The sequence below is a fragment of the Phocoena sinus genome, chromosome 16, assembly GCF_008692025.1.
Source record: "Phocoena sinus isolate mPhoSin1 chromosome 16, mPhoSin1.pri, whole genome shotgun sequence".
NCBI classification, from domain to species: domain Eukaryota; kingdom Metazoa; phylum Chordata; class Mammalia; order Artiodactyla; family Phocoenidae; genus Phocoena; species Phocoena sinus.
The window spans coordinates 53,515,600-53,535,254 of NC_045778.1; the positions used below are offsets into that span (position 1 = coordinate 53,515,600).

Genomic DNA, 19,655 nt, shown 5'->3' on the forward strand with positions numbered 1-19,655 from the left:
TGTGTTTTGTCTTTTGGCTTGAATCGGGATTTAAATAACTAACTTCTACATATAGCAGTTGATTGATAAGCATTTTATGTCTCTTTTAATCTATAGATATCCCTTCCATCTCTCTCTTTTTTTTTTCTTGCAATTTTTTGTTTGGTTGAGAAAACAAGTCATTTATCCTGTGCAGTTTCTTAAAGCTTATAGCAGATTTTATCCCCATGGTGTAGTTTAATATGTTCTTCTGTATTTCCTGTGAATTGCTAAGGTTACTTTATAGGTACTCTTTTGTTCTTCCATAATTCCTGGTTTTCTCTCCCTCTTATTTTGATAGTAGCAAATGCCAAACATCTTCCATTGCAAACCAAAAGTTTCATTGCATCCTCCTCTTTGCTAGTTAACTACTATTTTTTCTCAGGTGGCAATTTGCCCATTCCCAGGGTATAAATCATAATTGATTTAAATCAATCACAACAATCCTGTTTTCCGTTGCCATTTCCTTTGTTCCAGGGGAGAGTATGTTACTCGGTCCTGGCCAATAAAATATAAGGAGAAATTTATTGGAATAGGTTTTTCTTCCTGATAAAATAAGACAGAAAATTTTGCTCTTGTCTTTTTATATTTCTACATTTTCCCAATGATTTCTTGCTCTTGCTTTATATACTATCTTCCCTCATCTCTTTATGTACTATCTTACCTCATCTAAGTATATTTAGCATGTTTATTTTAAAACATTTGTCTTTCTGTTATAATAATTCTTCATCATATAGTATATGTTGTTTGGTTTGATATCTTTCTTTCTGTTAATTTTTCTTTTCACGTGTCTGGGGAGCTTGTGCTCCTCTTTCAGGTAATGTGTATTTGGGTCAGGTTGAAAACATATAGTCAGTATGTGTCCATTAGTGTGTGTTCCTTGGAGTGTGAGTTTAAGGAGAGAGGAATGAAAGAACCCCAGAGCTGAGAGACCAGGTACCACAAAGCCACTTCTGATCACTGTGGCCAATCCACTCATCCCATCACATCATGAACAACTTTTTCCTTTTTGTTGATTAGCCCTAATTCACCTTAATAATTCCTGTTTCTGCTTTCTTTCTTTCCACTGAAGAATTGTTTAGTTTCTCTGAGCAAGAGCAAAGCAAGTCAAACATTTCTGAGATTATTTGTTCTTAACAGATAAGATTTCCGGCACTTTCCCTTTATCATTAGTGACCATACAATTATAGTCCAAACTGGAACACTTTTGACTGAAAGAGAGCTAGGGAAAGCAGGCATTAATCAGGGCTTTCCAGGGCAAACTGAGTTGTATGGTCCCTGTATTCAACATAGATGAACCTTATGTCTGAGGGCAAGAGCAGGTCTTTGTATCCCCTGGCCCTTAGCAGGCATTCCAAAATGATTACTGAACTCTGGGCCACTCTTGTAATTTATACTTTGATAGTATCATTTATCTCCTCCATCTCTCCGAGGCCTTCTGAATGTATTCTCATATCAATCCTAGCTGTGTTTTTGTGTGCCTTTATATTCATCCACATGGTTTCCTCTGTGTTTCCAACTTCCAGTTGATATCTTTCCATACATACATGTAAAGTTTTAGAATAGAGCTTTTCTGCCTCCTTTGCACTTAATTCTTCCCTCTTTGACAAATTATGCTCTTCCTATTGCTGTGTTATACACTTAAATCCTTTGCTATCCTAGTTCTCCAGGGTTTCCTCACCACCTTGACATTTTCTAATGTCAATAGGAACAAGGCATGTAAAGCTAAATGAAATGAGTTATTGGTTCTTTTAAATTTCATAATTGTTTCTCATTTATTCCATCAGACATTTCAGGATATATTTTAATGACCTGTCTCCTCACATCCTCCACTTTCCCAGCAAACGACATTAACAAAAACAGAACATGAACCACAACATTAATACAATTTTAAGACTTCTGAGGCATCATATATAGCAGTATTAAGGCACTATTAAAAGAAGTAAACAACCTGGGCTTAGGGTTTCATTTTTTTAAAGAGAGGAGTTAGAGAAATGTGCAGATGGATGTAACTTGGAAATTTTGGAGTAATGAGCCATAATAATCTACTCTTACAAGTTCTTAAGTGTAATTTAGTGATAATAACATGATGCAGTGTCACTGGTCTCACAGAAATTAGGTTTACCCTTTTAAAAAAAAACTTTCCACAAAACTTCAAATTAATTTACGTAGTATTTAATTTCCAACAACAATGGAAAGAAAGAGAGAGAGAGAGAGAAAGAAAGAAGAAAAGGAAAACTCTATACTTTTATTTTTTTAAAACTTTAAATAATGAAATGTACTATTCATATAAAACAGTATGCAAAGGAGTATAACATATATATGTATCAGGTTTGTTCTTAAAAGAAATATAATTAACTAGCATTCAATTCCCTCTCTTTAGTTTTGCAAGGCCTTGAGTTATCTGAGCCCTCTGTTCTCTTGCCTTCAGGATAGAGTGAATCTTAGAATTTTACATAATTCTAAGACAGGGAGAGGTGCCCTAAAATATTTATGTAAGGCCAATATAGTTTATATAGTTTAACATTCTTCACAGTTGAATATATTATCCACTGAAAGAATTAAGAGAGACTTTACTATCTTTAATAAAAACAATAGAAATAGCATATCCAAAGTCTTGGTCATCTAGGAAGTCTGAGTTGAGAGGAAACTGGCAGGGATGCCTACCCTAAAAAATATCTTTCTCATCACCTATCACAGTGTCTGAAATCCCACCTTTGTAATTGCTGTGTTGAATCATGAAATCTTTTAGGTATCAAAAATCTCCCATCATACTTGTTACTCCATAAGGGGTCATGTCTTATCACTAGCACAGTTTCTGGCACATAAACAGTGTTCAAGAAAATGTCTGCTGAATAAATATTGAATAACAAACATTGCAGAGGCCATTGGGAAGGATGATACTTGAAGCTCATGTTCAACTAACACTTGTTTGATAAATTGAAGAGAGTAATCAACCTATAATTTCTTAACCAAGAAGTGTGAGCACTTTAAGCTAGATCACCCAGGCTCTTGGTATCTCTATTCTTCCAATTCTGGTTACGCTTGATTATATTTTTGGAGGTAGGGCTTGTGGACTTGAGAGAGCAGCAAAAAGGAGACAGCCATTTCGAGAGAATTGTTCTCCAAATTAATATCATTTAATTCTTTAATTATGGTTGTAACAGTTATCATTTTTATAATGCTTATGATATACAAACTACAACTAAAAGCGTGCTTACATTTTTGTAAATGCATATATAAACTTGTTATAACTTTATTGTGGTATGATGTTATCTATGATTCGAAGGTGTGAATCCCTAGAGTGACATGTAATTTCCACTTATATGTTAACTATTTTTGTGAAGTATAGAATAATCCAGAATCCTTTCTTAAGCTGTTTCAATATCCTCTTCTTTGTATTCTTTCTCGCTCTTTCTTTTAACCATCGTCTTTCCTTCCTTGTGTTTCATTACCTTTTATGTGCTAACCTTAATGTTCTAAAAAGAGGGCAAGAGAGTGGGTGGAGGTTGTGTGATACAGATGGAGGAAGAAAAGAGGGAAGAGACAAGTTTGGGGCCGATATAAACGTACAATCTAATTCTTTCATAACATATGCAGGTTTGCAAGATTTTTTAGGTGAATGTATAATGCAAGGGTGAAGTTGTAATGTATGTACTGCAGAGAAGAGGGGTGAAATTTCTTAATGTGAAAAACAAAAATTACATCAAAACACAAAATAACTGTTCATGTTCCCAATTATCATCATGTTTTTTGCTATTAAAAAAAAATCCTACTTCTCTTTCCTCTGTGATGTATGTGCATGTCTGACTTGCATGGAAATAAAGACGGGAGAGAGGAGGAGGATGTTTAATGCAAAATAAAATCCATTTTGTAAACATGTTCTTCATTCCATATTGGCATTCCTTTAGGTGTTTATGTAAGATTTCTCCTTGTGTGTTTTATACAGGCATACGAGTACAAGATATATGAACACACCTAATGTGTACTACCCCTCATTTCCTTTTTTTGAACTATGTAGACCAGTAGACAGTGATAAGAAAATTCCTTAAAGACAGAGTGAGGATTCCACAGAGTACATTTTTATTAAAGGATGCAGAAAATCGTGTGTATGGTTACATGTCAACATTTTCAAAAGCATACTCTAAGACAGTGAAAAATATTTAACAGTTTAGAAGTTTTTTTTAATCACAAACGGCATATATACTTCCTAAGAACATATGGAACATAAAAAATAGAAGACAAAAATTCTATCGCACTGCCCCTTTTAATATTTTGGCATATCCCTCCCCTCCAGTCACGTTATTTTTTTCATTTTAAAAAAAGCTGCCACCATAACAACCCCCACCCCCTCCCAAGGAAGGTAATTTATGTAAAAAAGTGAGGTCAATTAATAGATTTCATTTCAGAAATCCGCTAAAGGATAGAAGAGCCATACTGGCCCCTGGCGCAAACCTAATCATATTACTTGACCTCTTTGTCAGCCCTGTGTGTAGTGTTGGAAAAGATTCCTTTGATGGGGATGAGAGCCTCCCTTGTTGAACGATGGTTTTCAGATCAATTATTAAATATGTACATGTTTGGAGTTCAATATGTCTTCCAGTGCTGCTTGTGGCAGCTTCCTTCGTTGACATGGGCTGCAATGGCTGCTAAACCCTGCCATGTCAAAAGCAAGGAGTGGGGGAGACGCCATTTGCAAAGCCGGAAATGATTAAAACCTCAGGGTTGAGACCATTCCCAGTCAAGCGAGGGTTTGCCAAGAGCACAGTTCCTGCTTCTGATGTCTTCCCTGAAGAGCATAGAATGGAGGTGTGTCTCTCATTCCATTGAAAGTAGGCTCTCTCCAGCTGCTGGTGAGCCAAGGGGGGGAGCGAGCCACTGCCGTGTCAGGCACCCGTGAAACGCGCTAAACGAGAGGTCAGCAGCGAGCCCAGCTCCGTGGCCTAGACTCACCAGGGTGGGGGGAGGACCCTGCCGGCCTCCGTCCTCTTCCGCTCGCCTCAGGTGCGGCACGAATCCCTCCGCCTCAGCGAGCGCTCCCGGTAGCGCTGCGATCGGCTTTTCGGCAAAACCCGGATGGAAGCATAATGGCCGCCATCAGGGACTCGCAGGCAATGGGGACCACGACAGGTATTCCCCGTGAGCGGGGCCGCCCAGACCTGTTAGGATGCCGGGACTTGTAGAGAGCCAGCCAGGGGGCAAAGGGCGAGTTTGTGGGGGCTGCAGGACCCCCCGAACCCTCTCAGGGTTCCGCCTCTCGTGATAGGAAGCGTCTGTTAAATAGTCCCGGCCATTCAGCGCTTCCGCCTAACTTGTCGCAAAGTTTTTCTAGAGAAGTCGGTCCTTTTTCTAGGCGCTCTTAGGCTGCCAGAGCTAACCTTCAGTCCTTTAGCCTGGGCTTGCTTTACGTCGAGGCTTTTTGAACTCCGCACTCTTCCACAGTCCAGGAACTGGAGCGGGAGCGCGGCACAGTGTGCCTCCGCGAGCCCGAGGGGCAGCCGAGCCCCGGAGGAAGGGGCGGATCGGGCGCGGTGTTTGGGACGGAGCGGGGCGCGCGGCGCTCGAAGCACCCACTCGGCGCGTACCGGGGCTGGTGGAGACTGCTTGGGTACCCCTCAGACCGCACCCCTCGAGCTGTAGGTTCGCAGGTCCACGGCACCCCGACTCGACGGCGTCCCCATTGTGGGTTCATTCTGTGGTCTTTGGAGGTCTTTTTTTGTTGTTGTTGCAGATATGCTCAAGTCTCTGGCGCGCGCGCCCTCCTCCAGAGTTGGCCAAGGGCGCTCTTCCGTGCAGACCCCAACCACACCCAGTGGCAGATGGATTTCTTTGTAACTGGCTTTCTTACTTGTAGGGTCCATTTTGAGTCTGTTCTTAACATGATGTCCTTATTGTCAAGTAGTAGACAGTCTCTTCCTAGATGGCTATGGTAATTGAAAATATATAGGATGAATGTATGTAAGGTAAAATGTTATAGCTCTTAAGTAGACCAATGAAACAAATACGGTAGCTTTAACGTTCTGAATGCAAAAGTCCAGGTTCACTTTTCTTTTTAGGTTTAAATTTGGGGGCGTTTAGTGTTTGTGAAGAATTTTAGCGAAAACATTCATTGGGTATGTTTGGATATCAAAACTTAAAAAAACACTAGAAGAGTAAAATAAGTCAATGTTTAAAGAATACATAATAGTGTTGAACTCTGAGCGGTTGTCACGATGATGAAACATACCACCAAACTGTACATTAGGGTGGGAATTTCGTTAACTTTGAACGTCTAAGTGTTAGGCCTAGTTTACTGAAATGGTTGAATTGTTTTTCATGCAGGAAGGGATCTGATTTGAGTGTACTGTAAAGTTATTGTACTCAAGTTGAACAGATAGAAATCACTTAAATGGATTCTGTGAAATACCCTAACATTTTTCAGAGTTTAACTGCAAGTCAATAGAAATGGGTTCATTATTTTTCAGCAAAACTGAATTTTCCTGAAATTCATTAAGACATTTCATTGTATTAACTTTTTTCAGGGTGTTAGCATTTCATGAGGACGGTAAGCATAGTAGACCATGTTGATTTTTGTTAAAATTCTTGTAAATAAGATGAATCCTAGATCTAGAAAACTAACAAAAGGGTGGGGAGGGAGAAAAATGGAGGTATCTAACACCTGTTCTGCACATCCAAATTTTTCCTTGTTGCTACGAAAAGTAAGTATAAGTATCAATTCAAAACGTTTTATGTCTGTTATTTGGGAAGGATAAAAGGACAGCAACCACAGTGAATATCTACTTTGCACATTGATAATGTTTGAGCTTTTAAATGCTTGCGATTTTTATCATCACACTTCAGATCTTCTCCTATCCTGTCTGGTAATAGTGTAGTCTGTTGTGATCCCAAAGTTTTGATATCTTGAAACATTCCAGAGGGGATATATTTTAGCATAACTCTACAGTTTGACTTTAAAATATACTTTAAACATGCTCTTTTAATATACTTCTATTGTTTACTTTCCTGTTTATTTTTGATAAAGCATTGTGTACTGTAGATCACCTAATACAGCTTTTTTTTTTTTTTTTTTAAAGATAAAAGACTTGGACCTTGCCCAGTTTCCTTCAGTTACTCTACTAAAAGTTTTTTGGCAAAGCACTATAAGCAAAAGAAAAGAGTTAAAGTTGAAAGTATTCTTAATTATCTTATATCAGATGCGTAGGCTATGAGTATTTCGGTTCTATATGGGGTATTGGCTTCACATGGTGAGCCATTTTCATGGAACCGTGGATATCAGAAGTGAGTATTAAGAGGTAGCATTATCATGGTAGGATATCTAGGTTGGAATCAGATCCAGATTCTAGTTCTAGCTTTGTGAATTTAGACAAGACTCATTTTCCTTATCATGTAATAAATGAAGATATTGAATTAGATTGATTCTAAGCTCCCTTCTAAGCTTTGAGTTTTGTGACTTGTAAATTTATGACATGTTATCACTGGGTGTCAATGATAGGTTATTTGTCTTAAGTGCAGAGAGATTTTTTTCTTCTAAATTTATACACATACGTTGACTGTGAAGCATAACTGAATCAAAAGTTTAAAAACATTTTACTGACAGTTTTTGCAGTCAAAGTTTTAAAATTTTGGTCTTCATTTCCAGATATCATCTCTTCTTTTGATCACTGCTCCTGATTGTGGCTTTGTCCAAGCATTAAATTGTGTGCCTTTTGTTCCTTGAAGAAAGAGGTATGGTGAAGATTGAAGTACTATAGTACATAGTCTATTAAGTAGTAAGTTAATATGTTTTAATATGGGGCAAAATGGAATAGTTACCTATATATGAATTTCCGTAAGTTATAGTTTTACTTTTGGCCTAAATAAAATACATGTGGGTTTTCATTTTAATGGAAGCAAAAAAAGTAGTTTTTTGTTTCATAGTTTATGTTTCAACATTGCATTAGAAATCTAAAGATGATTTTAACTATATCATCCTTCTAAGTATAAAGATGACATTAAGGGCTCCTAGGTAATGGATGATGGAGATAAATATGGTAGGAAGATGTTTTGAAGCTGTATAAATGGCCAGAAGAGTGTTTCTGTTTTGCTCTAGTAAGTGCAAAGTAATGCACCTAAATAAAAATTATCTAATGTATATTTGTATTGTGATTAATGATATCTGCGTTGTGAGACAGAAAAGGGACTTAGGAATCACTATAGAAGTTATGACTGGTTTCCTGGAAACAGTCGTCTGAATATCCTGGTTTGGACAAAAAGAAGGAAAAATGCCTGCCAACAAATCCATGGTGTTATAATAAGGAAAGCTTTGCACTCAGTGGAAAATACTTTACCCTGTACAAAAACGTGGCTTATTTATCCTTGAAACACAAGTGCCTCTTGCTGTTTGTGTTGGATAGATTTGGGGATATCACAGTATCATATAATTCCCCTCACCAAATGTATACCCATAAGTAGAACCCTAAGTTAGGAATAAGATTGTGTATGTAACTACTAAAATAATTTAAGTAGACTATACCAACTTAAATTATTACTGTAGTAATCGTAACCATGTTCTGTGAACTTTACTAGCAGATGGATTTTTTTTTTTTCAGGCCATTTTTCACAAAGGTACAAATTATTTTATTAAAAGTTAAGGTAGGGCTTCCCTGGTGGCGCAGTGGTTGAGAGTCCGCCTGCCGATGCAGGGGACACGGGTTCGTGCCCCGGTCTGGGAGGATCCCACATGCCGCGGAGCGGCTGGGCCCGTGAGCCATGGCCGCTGAGCCTGCGCGTCCGGAGCCTGTCCTCCGCAACGGGAGAGGCCACAACAGTGAGAGGCCCGCGTAACGCATAAAAAAAAAAAAAAAAAAAAAAAAAAAAAAAGTTAAGGTAATATAACAACTACAGTAAGAGAGCAACAAAGCTAAGTTGAGATACCAGGTTATCATTTATGTTCATTTACATGTGTCATTTCTTTGTATATAACATTTGTTTGATCTCTTACCGTGAGATTCACATGGGTACTGTGTTGCTCCTTAACAGAGAAAGTAAATGCTGAATGCTAAGAGTTTTCTTTGCTAAGTTTGAGCCAAACTACTCAAAAAAAGTAACATGGTGAACAATGAAAGCTTCACGTGTAACGAAGTAAATAAGAGACTGCTGTATGGTGACAGATCAAAATGATTTGGATTATCTGAGCTTAAAAATTATAAGCAAAATCTGACTAAAATTTTAAAATCATGATTGGTGTGACTGCATGAAACCAGTGTCAGAATATTGGAATGCAGGTGCATGACTTGAAGCTTAGGAAAATTAAGTGGGTTTCATGTGGGTCTCATTTCAAGAAGTGGTAATAGCTGAAAACAAATATTGGCTTTATAGGAAGTCAAATAATTTCAAAATATGGTAAAGTCATCACCAATTCCTAATTAAAATTGAGTTGTTGGAGGTTGTGGCTGGTAGAAGACGTATATATATGTGTGTATGCATATTGTTTTCGTCAACCCAGTATCTCTTCGTTTGGGGAACCATCCGTCCCCTGTTATGAGTGGTTGGTGTCTTGTCTTATGAGTCAGTGTTATAACGCAAGCCCAGTCATCCCTGTTGCAACAGTGATTGCCCGTTACTCAAGCAGAGCCAATCAGAATCCTTTGAAATTGATATATGAATGCTGGGAGAAAGATGCTCCCTTTTCTCTAATGTTGTTAATCTGGGAGGATGCTAGTGACATTCCTTCCTACGTGTATGAGAACCGCATTTGTAGTAGGTGAAAGTGAAGCCATATAGATGGGAGATAGATGAAGACAGAGTACCACTTTTAGTCCCAGGAGCCATGGTATGAGGTATCTTTGGGTTTTTTTTTTATTCTGTCTGCTACCCTGGTGTCCTTTCCAGTCCCTTGGCCCAAAATTCTGCATATAAGTTAGTTTGAATTGGATTGTAGCAGAAAACCTCCTGATGAATATATGGCCTTTATGCATTTAAGATCTGTAGCTTCAAGTTGATCATTCACGTCCATACATAATTTGCCCTTTCCCTCTGCCTCATAAAAGATACCTTTTATTCATGCATGCATGCATGCATTCATTCATTATACATGTATTTAGTCCTTCATTCAATCTACACATATTTATCGGATACATAGTAGTACGTACAAGTATGTGCACCTGCCTGGGTAGTCAAGGATTGTACATACTTGGCTGAGTGGATGGTGGACTTTTTCTGATACAGCACAGTTTTACATACTTAGGTTACACAGGTCAACAAGCGTGTGTTGAGAATAATCTGTGGTGTACTTAGCTTTTTAGTAATATATAAGAATAAGAGGAGCTCTTTGCTTTCAAAGTGCTTATAGTTTAGTTAAGTAATCCACATTAATATACATGAAACATAATACAAATGGCTAAAAAGGTTAAACGAACGCACAGTCATATGGGTTGTAAGTCTGAGTTCTGATAGGGAGGAAATTAGTGAGGGCTGGCCCAGTCTAGAAAGGTTTCTTGAAAGGAGGTATAACTTCAAATGGATTTTGACTTATGAATTGGGTTTTGATAGGCATAAAGAATAATTGAAGAATGGATGGAGTTGAAAATGATTAAGTGCTCATCCAAGATTGGGAGGAGACTGGTTTGACAATAACAATTTGTATTTTGGGGGAATGAGAGGTAATGGGAAATAAGGTTGGCTGTTTTAGGTAAATCTATGTGTGAGGTATTTGGAAAGCCAGGCAGAAATTTTGCTTCTTTCTACTAAGGTGGAGCTTTCTTTGAGTAAAATGTTTGTGTTTCTTTCAGTGTGATACCATTTTTGTGATGCTAAGATATAAAATAAGTGTATTCAAGTGGTGTATATTTATTTGTCATGGAAAAGATCTCGTAATGTAATTAACCTGCGATGCTGTTCTGTGTTTTATATGTAGTTAATTTCTTCTTACCTCCTTCTTTTTGAGGGCTCCCTTAGTACAGTGGCAAAACCATACCTCCTCTGTAGAGATAAAGCCAGTTCAAAACTAATATAGCAATAGTTATAAAAACATTTGAAAAGAGATGAGTGAAATTAAAGTAATGTTTGATTACTCATAGAATATTTGTTTTGAGCTCCAGGTATTAGGAATGATGTATAGGTTAATGTGTCATTCTCACTAAATGCTGTTGTTTCCTAGGTCTTTGTTTATCTTCTTTCTTCTTTGTTTATCTTCTTTCTTCTTTGTTTATCTTCTTCCTTTTTTCTTCTTTCTCCTTTGTTTCTTCTTTTCTATCTGGTCCTCAGCTCAAAGAGTTAACAGAGATTCCAATATACCAGGGTTGGCAAACTTTTGCTATAAATGGCCAGGTAGTATATATTTTAGGCTTTGTGGACATATGGTTTCTACTGTACCTATCAGCAGCTGTGTAACACCAAAGCAGCCATAAACAATATGTAAATGAATGAATGTGGCTGTGTTCCAGTGAAACTTAATTTACAAAAATAGGCAGCAGGCCAGAATTGGCTGTTGGCTGTAGTTTGCCAACCCCTATCGTAGACTTAAATGAGGCATTTCTCTCCACAACCTCTCACAATAACATCTACCCACCTGCTGATGTCCTTTTCTTTCTCTCCAGTAACTACAGGTGAATTATCTTTGTTCTTTTCTAAGTTCAACTCTTCCACTTGTTCACTAGATTGCATCTCTTCTCACTTACTAAAGGACATTGCCTGCATTTCTTTTCTTTCTCTCTTCCATTACTAATTTTAACATTTTTACTGGATCATTTTTATGAGCATACAATCATACTATAATTTCTTCTACCTTTAAAAAACAAACAAATCAAAAAACTCCAACTCCTCTATTTCTTGGTCCTTTGTAGTAAAATTCCTTGAAACAGTTGTCTGTATTACACCTCTACATCTCTTCCCATTTTCTCTTAAATTCATGTTTGTGAGCCACTGAAACCATTCTAATCAGTGTCACCAGCACTCTTGACGTTAAGTCCAGGGGTCATTTCTCAGTCTTCATCTTATTTGACAGAGTTGATCATTATGATTCTGGAACCACTTTCTTCACTTTGCTTTGAGGGTACCACTCTCCTAATTTACCTTCATTCTCACTGCTCATTCCTTTCAGCCACACCAGCTCTTCTCTTCTTTATCCTCTAAATGTTAGGGTATCTTAAGGCTCACGCCTTGGACTTCTCTCTTTTTTTACTTACCCCTTTCATTCAGTTCTATATACAAAAATACATACACATATATATACACAGACTAATAACTCCCCAAATTTTATCTTAACACCTAGACCTCTGTATTTTGTATTCGGTTACACATTCCATGTTTCCATTTGGATGTCAACTGGATATCTCCAATTCTACATGACCAAAACCAAATTCTTGATATCCTTTCCAAACCTACTACTCCCACACTATCTTTTCTTAGTAAAGAGCAACTCATTTCTTCCAGTTGGTGAGGTCAGAACTTTCAGAGTTATCCTTGATGTGTTTCTTTCTCTCATAGACCAAATTTAGTCTGTCAGCAAATCCTATAGGCTCTATCTTTAAAATATATTCAAAGTCTGACCATGCATTATTGTCTCTACCAAGCCACCATCTCTTACCTGGGTAATTGTCGTATAATAGTCTCCAAAGTGGTCTCCTTGCTCCCATTTTTACCTCCCTCTCAAATACTGGGTTCTTAACATAGCAGCCAAAGTGATCTTTTCAAAAAACGATTCAGCTCATGTTATTTCTCTACCCGAAATGCTCCAGGATCTCTCCTCATTACTTCTTTGATCTCATCTTCTCCGGCTGCTTTCCCTCTGGTGCTTTCTGTTCCCATCATACTGACCAACTTCTTGCTGTTCACCGGACATGTTAGGCACACTCCACACTCAGGGTGTTGGCACTTACACTTTCTTTTCTTTTCTCGGAATGCTGCTTGTCTGCCTCAGCTCCTTAAGATCTTAGCTCAAATCAGACTGTTTCAAGTGAGGTCTCCCTGACTTTGTATTTAAAATTAGAACTCTGGTTCTGCCTTTCCTTCTCTACTTTGTTTTTTTCCACAGCATTTGTCACCTTTGACTATATTATATAATTTACTTATGTTGATATTATCTAAATAACCAGTAGAGTGTTAGCTCCATGAGGGGAGGGATTTTTGTCTGTTTCATTCACTGCTGTATTCCCAAGGTTTAGAACAAAGGCCAGCACATATTTGGTGCTAGTTACAAGGCCAGCACTGTGCCAGATGCTGGTGGTATAGCAAAGAATGTGACAGGTGTGGTCCACGTGTTTATGTGCTTTTATTCCAGTGGTAGAGACAGATAGAAAATAAATTGACAAATAAATAAAATATTGCCAGAGGGGAAAATGTTACAGAAAAAGAAATACAAGGGGCTAAAATAGAGAACAATTTTTTTTGTTTGAGGAGGGAATGGCTTATAGGTTGGGGAAAGCCTCTCTGAGATGGTGACATTTGAACTGCCTAAAAGATAAGAAGGATCTAACCATTTGAGGAATGGGAGAGAGAATATTTCAAGCAGGGAGTAGCAGGTGCAAAGGCCTGAGATAAGAAAGATAGGAAGGGAGTATCAAGGAACTGAGAGTCTATATATGGTAGCTTGCTGGAGTATATTTACAGATGGGAAGAGTGGCATGAGATGAAGTTGAAGAGTGAAGTCCAGGACCAGATGTCACTGTTTCTTGCAGGCCTTGGCCAAGAGATTAAATTTTGCTTGCTAAGTGCTTTGGGAAGCCCCTGAGGAGTTTTAAGCAGAGAATACTGTAACTTGTTTTATATTAAGAAGATCACTTTTGCTTTTGTGTGGAGAATGGATTCAGAGAAGGGTTGGTGGGCGGGGGGGAAGCGTGAATGCCAGTTAGGAAGACTATTATTTTAATCCAAGTTAGAGATGACAGTGGACTAAGATGATGCCAGTGGGGATGGAGAGATGAAAATAAAAGAATAAATGAATTAAGAATTTGTTAGGTCCCTGTGTGCCTAGTCTTCTTGGTTTTTGTGAGGGATAAATGAGAAATACGAAATAGAACTTATTTTTAAGATGCTTATAAGTTATCTTGGGAGGTAAAACTTAAAAATGAAATGATGTATCGATAAAAGTGTAATAAAGTGATGCGCAATGGCTATCCTTGAAATGAATATTCAGAGAAGGCGGGAAATTAGTGTGTATTGCAGAATGTTTCATGTCCCTACAGGAAGTAGAATTAGAAAAGAAGTTTGACCAGAATTGAATTAAGAGAAAGAGGGATGACAAGCCTGGTGAAAGGAAACAGTATGAACAAAGGTAAATATAGGTGTATATATTGGGGAGCAGAAAGCATCTTATGTGTTGGGCTGTGTGTGTGTGTACAGTGAGAAGTTATAGTTTCAGAGAGTAAAAAGAAATAAGATTCATCTGAGTCAGGAACTGCTTCTGTATTTTAATTTTAAACTCCTTCATAATTGTATACCAGTGTCACAAATCTACCTGAATGGTATGTGGCTCACATGTACACTAGCATTTTGAATATTTCTATATCTGTACTTGATCACATTTGCATACTTAACTTTTTATTTCTCTTTTTTGTGGTAAGTTAGGTCATTAGACCCCAATGATTTGAAGGGAGCTGACTTTCAATATAAATTTCTACAATATTTATTTTTCACTTGTTTAAAATAAGATAGGTGTCGGCTTCTGGGGTAAACTTTTTAAAAACTTAAAACAGCTACAAAAAGAGTAAGCCCAAAATGTTCCAAGTCATGAAAAGATAATAGTTTATTTTGAGGACATTAAAATAGGTTCTGTTAGTTTCTACTAACACAACATTGTAAAACAACTATACCCCAATTAAAAAATAAAATAGGTTCTGCTTTGAAAATAAGAGTTTTAGTATTTTGTGTATTCTAGGTTCCTTTTAGGCAGAACTTTATGTTTTTCAGCAAGCTCTTCCTGCTGCACGCTGCTTTGTTCTATCTCCAGTTGTATGTTTATATGATTGTTTTGCATTCAGCTATCTCTGCAGAGAAAAATTCAATAACTCAAGGAATGCAATAGTTATAAAAAAATAATGACTAATCAGTTTTCTTAACTGTGTATGGACAATTAATGTGACAAGTTAGGTTACAGAGGTACATGCTGAGTCACAAAGAGGGCTAAACTAAGAGTTTTTTTAGTTCTTTGTTTAATGTTTGAGCAACTAGAACGTTGTGAGTTAGCACATAGATTCTTTTTATACCTTTTCACTAAAGCTGAACACTGTAGAATGTCTTTGCTTTTTAAAGCAAAACAAAACTCTGTTGTAGAAAGCAAAAAAAAACTCTCCAGGAATGGCACTTTTTGATTCACTGTAAGTCTCTATCCTTGGAATTTTACTCTGGGAATCATCTTTTAAAAACTTTCTCTGTACCTACTGTGTGATTCCTAACATATGCTAACACTGCCAGTTCTCTGGTTCCTCACTTTTTTGTTTGGATTGTCACTTAGTCCTCTTAGTTTTCTCACTTCTATTTTTACTCTCTTTCTCCAATATATCTTGCTGTCTAGTAGCATTCTAATACTATTTCTAAAGTACTGCTTTCATAACTCTCTGCTCATAAAGTAATATGGATGGCTCCTTGTTACCTTTCATTTCAAGTTCAAATTTGTCCTCTGTAGTCTTCTTTTTTTTTTTTTTGCGGTACGCGGGTCTCTCACTGTTGTGGCCTCTCCGGTTGCGGAGCACAGGCTCCGGATGCGCAGGCTCAGCGGCCATGGCTCACGGGCCCAGCTGCTCCGCAGCATGTGGAATCTTCCCGGACCGGGGCACGAAGCCGCGTCCCCTGCATCGGCAGGCGGACTCTCAACCACTGCGCCACTAGGGAAGCCCACCTCTGTAGTCTTCTTACTTATCCTTGCCATTCTGTCTGTGATCTAGATCCTGCAGTTCTTCTAATATTTCTTTTTTTCTGGTCTAGATAACCTTTCCTCCTTTCTTACATGTTTAAGTCGTTTAACTCTTTAAAGGATCATCACAAAACCTTCCTTTCTGTGAAATAAACACAGTCAACATTGATCTATTAACTTAATGTCAGCGATGCAGACATAGAGAACAGACGTGTGGACACAGGGAGGGAAGGGAAGGGTGGGATGAATTGGGAGATTAAGTTTGCCATAAATACACTACCATGTGTAAAATAGATAGCTAGTGGGAACCTGTGGTATAGCACAGGCAGCTCAGCTGGGTGCTCTGTGATGACCTAGCTGGGTGGGATGGGGAATGGGAGGGAGGTCCAAGAGTGAGGGGATATATGTATACATATAGCTGATTCACTTCCTTGTACAGCAGAAATTAACAAAACATTGTAAAGCAATTATACTCCAATTAAAAAAAAACAAAAAGAAACTTTGGTTACAAGTAATAAAACTAGCTTAAGCTAGTTTAAGCTAATGTCAGCTGAAAAGGGGGAATTATGTTAAGGATACAGAATTTCCTAGAATTCAAGGGCAGGAATATACAGGCAGGCCTCAGTAAAGACTTGTGGTAGTGACATTGCCTTCTTGGTTTCAGTCAAGGTTCTTATGAGATCTGATGATTCTTTCCCTGTTGTTTTGGTTTATTTGGTTTTTTGTTTTTGTTATATTTTATTTTGTTTTTTGCTGTGCCATGCTGTCATTCCTTTAAAATAAATTAACCTGTTATCAGTAGTTTGAAGGATATCTATAAATTTGTCTATGTACAAACATGTACTCATAGGATCTTTGCTTCTGACATAAAAACAAGGCTCTTTCCTGCTAATTTAAAAATATATTACATGCCTTAGTCTGCAACTTCCTTTTTTGAAAACTAAAAAAATTTCACAATAAATATCTTTCCAAGGCAATTCAATACATATACCTCTTTCTTTATATTGTTTTCATGTGGATATTCCATAATTCACTTAATCATTTTCCTATTCGTGGACATTTAAGTGCTACTGATACATATCTCTATGTTGTGCTTTTATTTCTGTAGGATAGGTTGTTAAAAGTAAGGTTTATGGAGGTATACTTAGAAAATGTGAAGGAAATTGCTTTTTTTTTTTCAAGGAAAACCAAAGATCCCAGAAACCATAGAAGAACTTACAAAGATTGTAAGTCTAAAATTTAAAGAGGTACCAGACCCATATGGTGTGTTGGTGCAGTCTGTGTAATTTTAAAGAGCAGACAAGTCTCATGTTCAGTGAACTGTTCAAGAGCAGATTAAATGATGGAAGGTACCCCAATTCATTTTACAAATTCTTCATAATACCAATACCAAAACTTAATGAGAACACTAGAAAAGAAAATAAGAATAAATGCCATTTTGTCAGATCAAAACCAGTACTTTATTAAAGAATTATATGCTTAACTATTGCAAAAACAGTTCAACATTATACTTGCTATTTATTTCTTTATATAGTGTATAGAAAAAAAAAGTCAAACTTAGATTGATGTTACAATTTTTATTCTTTCTTTTAACAGTGTACCAAGATCAGGAATCATATTATTAGTTGAATACTACTTGTTTTCTGTATAAAATACATAACAACTTTTTATTTGTTTAACAGCAGTGCATACATAACTGCTATTCTGGTGGTGCCAACTCTCTTTTTACTTACTTTTTAAATAACCTCATGGCTTTCAAATTAATTGTTAAATTAAAAAATTTCTCTTCATAGCATGAATTTATGAGGTATAGTGACATCTAATAGCATAGTTCTTCATTCTCTGAGTATTATGTTTGCCGTTAGCTTTGTAGCTGTTACAGTGTAATTGGGTACCTGTGTGTTGATAAGGGGAGGACAGCGTTGAATAATACCTATTTTGTTTTAATTTCTTGTCCACCTTTAGTGTCAACGTTCTTCAATTTTATACTGGTGTCAAGTTTACTATTTTGAGTTTGTTCAGGAAAATCTTAGTTGGTTTACCACAAAGTCAGTTGCTTTGTTTGAGAATTACAAAAGTTTCATGGATTCATGCCACTTTTTTTGATAAAGCTTCATAATAGTGTGGTCTAGGGACAAAGAGATTGTCATTCTTGTTACATCCAAATGTAAGCTATTTGCTTGTGCTATGATAAGGAAGTATGCCAGTGTGGAGGTCATAGTAATCCAAGGATAACATTTTAAGAAACATGTAAGGATAACCAGTAATCACTATAAACATTCTTTGTGTGTATGTTCTTGACTTCTTACTGAGAGTTTGTAGGGGACCATGTGTCTGTTTATCCATCTATTTTCTACCCATCTAATAATAGTTGAACAAATTAAATCCTAACATGTCTACTGTTTGATTTCTGTTTTTTTCACTTAATGTGTCTTGGATCTCTTCCTGTTAATAAATGTGGGTTTACAATGTTGTTTTTAAAATTGAAGAGTATTCCATTGAATAGAAATACCATAAATTATTTATTGGTGGGCTTTTAGTTATTTTTAATTTCGTGATTTTGTAAACAGTGCTTCTGTGAACATCTGATTATTACCTTTAGGATAGATTTCTAGGAGTGAATTGGAAATTATTGTACTTTCTCCCCCAGCATATATGTAGATGTAGATATGTTTATATTTATATTATTTTATAAAAATTATTATAATATTTATAATAAATACATATATTTTACAAACTGTTTTTTATGAAAGTTCTGTCAGCTTACATTCCCGTCATTAGTATGTTGTAGTGCCTTTATTTCTAGAAAACGAAATATTATGGGAAATCCATGCACAATGTTTATCGAACGAAAAATAAAATGATTTTTAGCAAGGTAAAAAACAAAAAAGAAAATGAAATTTTAAAAAGAAAGCATGCAAAACAAGTCCAAATTTTTATTGTTGGATTCAACAGACATAAACTTAACACTGTGAAAGTGCTGTTACAGTTTCTAAATGCTTACTCAGTTTCTGTACAAATCTTGTCATGGACTGGTGACAAATGGTTCATGGATCATCAGCAAACCACAGTTTTAGTAGCCCTGTTTTAGCCTAGGAGCCAACTGGGGCATAGGGTGGGGTTTGTGTCTCATATGTATATGGTCATTTAATCCTCTTCTTTTTGGTATGGTACCCACTTTCTCAGCTGTGTCTGGTATCCTGTATTTCAAAGATTCTGTTTTACTTTCTGCAGAGAATAACCTCCAGACTTCTGCTGTGGTTGGGGAACAGCAGTAACCTAGCTTGATGGAGTGGGGAAGAGAATCTTAGCATCTAACCAAAACTCAAGGAGCTTTCTCCAAAATTCTCTTTATTTTAGCTTCCTCCTCCTTTCTTCTTCCCATTTTAGAGTGACTTGATGCTGCCAATTCCTAAGTCTTTTGAAGACTCAGAGTATAAAATGGGTTAGTTCTTAGTTTGCACTGTCTGCCTGGGATTGTTTTCTTGAGTCTGCAAGGTCATTTACTACTTATCTCCTTTCCAGTATCTAGAATTTTGTTGCTATTGTCACCTCTTCTGTTTCCCATCGTGAATTTTTCTGTAAGGGCTTCTTATATATTTGCCATTTTGCAGATGTTCCTATTCTCCAGTCTTTTCTGCTTTCTTAACTGTGTTTACAAAATATTTACATTTATTCTCTTTTGTAGATGTTATTGTTGACAGATATTTCTTTTATATCACATTATTTTTTTTAGTTCTTTTTTTTTCTGACTGAAATTTGGTTTTTGCTGAAGTATTAAAAATTTTCCTAGAAACAGTGCATATGT

The 19,655-nt window shown here is 36.8% G+C and overlaps 1 protein-coding gene across 13 annotated transcripts in view; it reads left to right on the forward strand.

Moving 5' to 3' along the window:
* Nucleotides 1–5,028: 5,028 nt before the first annotated feature.
* The window catches only part of ZNF518A (zinc finger protein 518A), a 65,929-nt gene continuing 51,302 nt past the window's right edge, over nt 5,029–19,655 (forward strand). For 4 of the 13 annotated variants that reach the window (XR_004346094.1, XR_004346095.1, XM_032607520.1 and 1 more), the window contains exon 1: nt 5,044–7,743. The gene's annotated coding sequence lies outside the window, so the exon portion shown is untranslated. Of the gene's footprint in view, nt 7,744–14,180; nt 14,270–19,655 lie in introns of all 13 variants that reach the window. The other 9 variants (XM_032607517.1, XM_032607523.1, XM_032607526.1 and 6 more) reach the window with 8 other exon arrangements.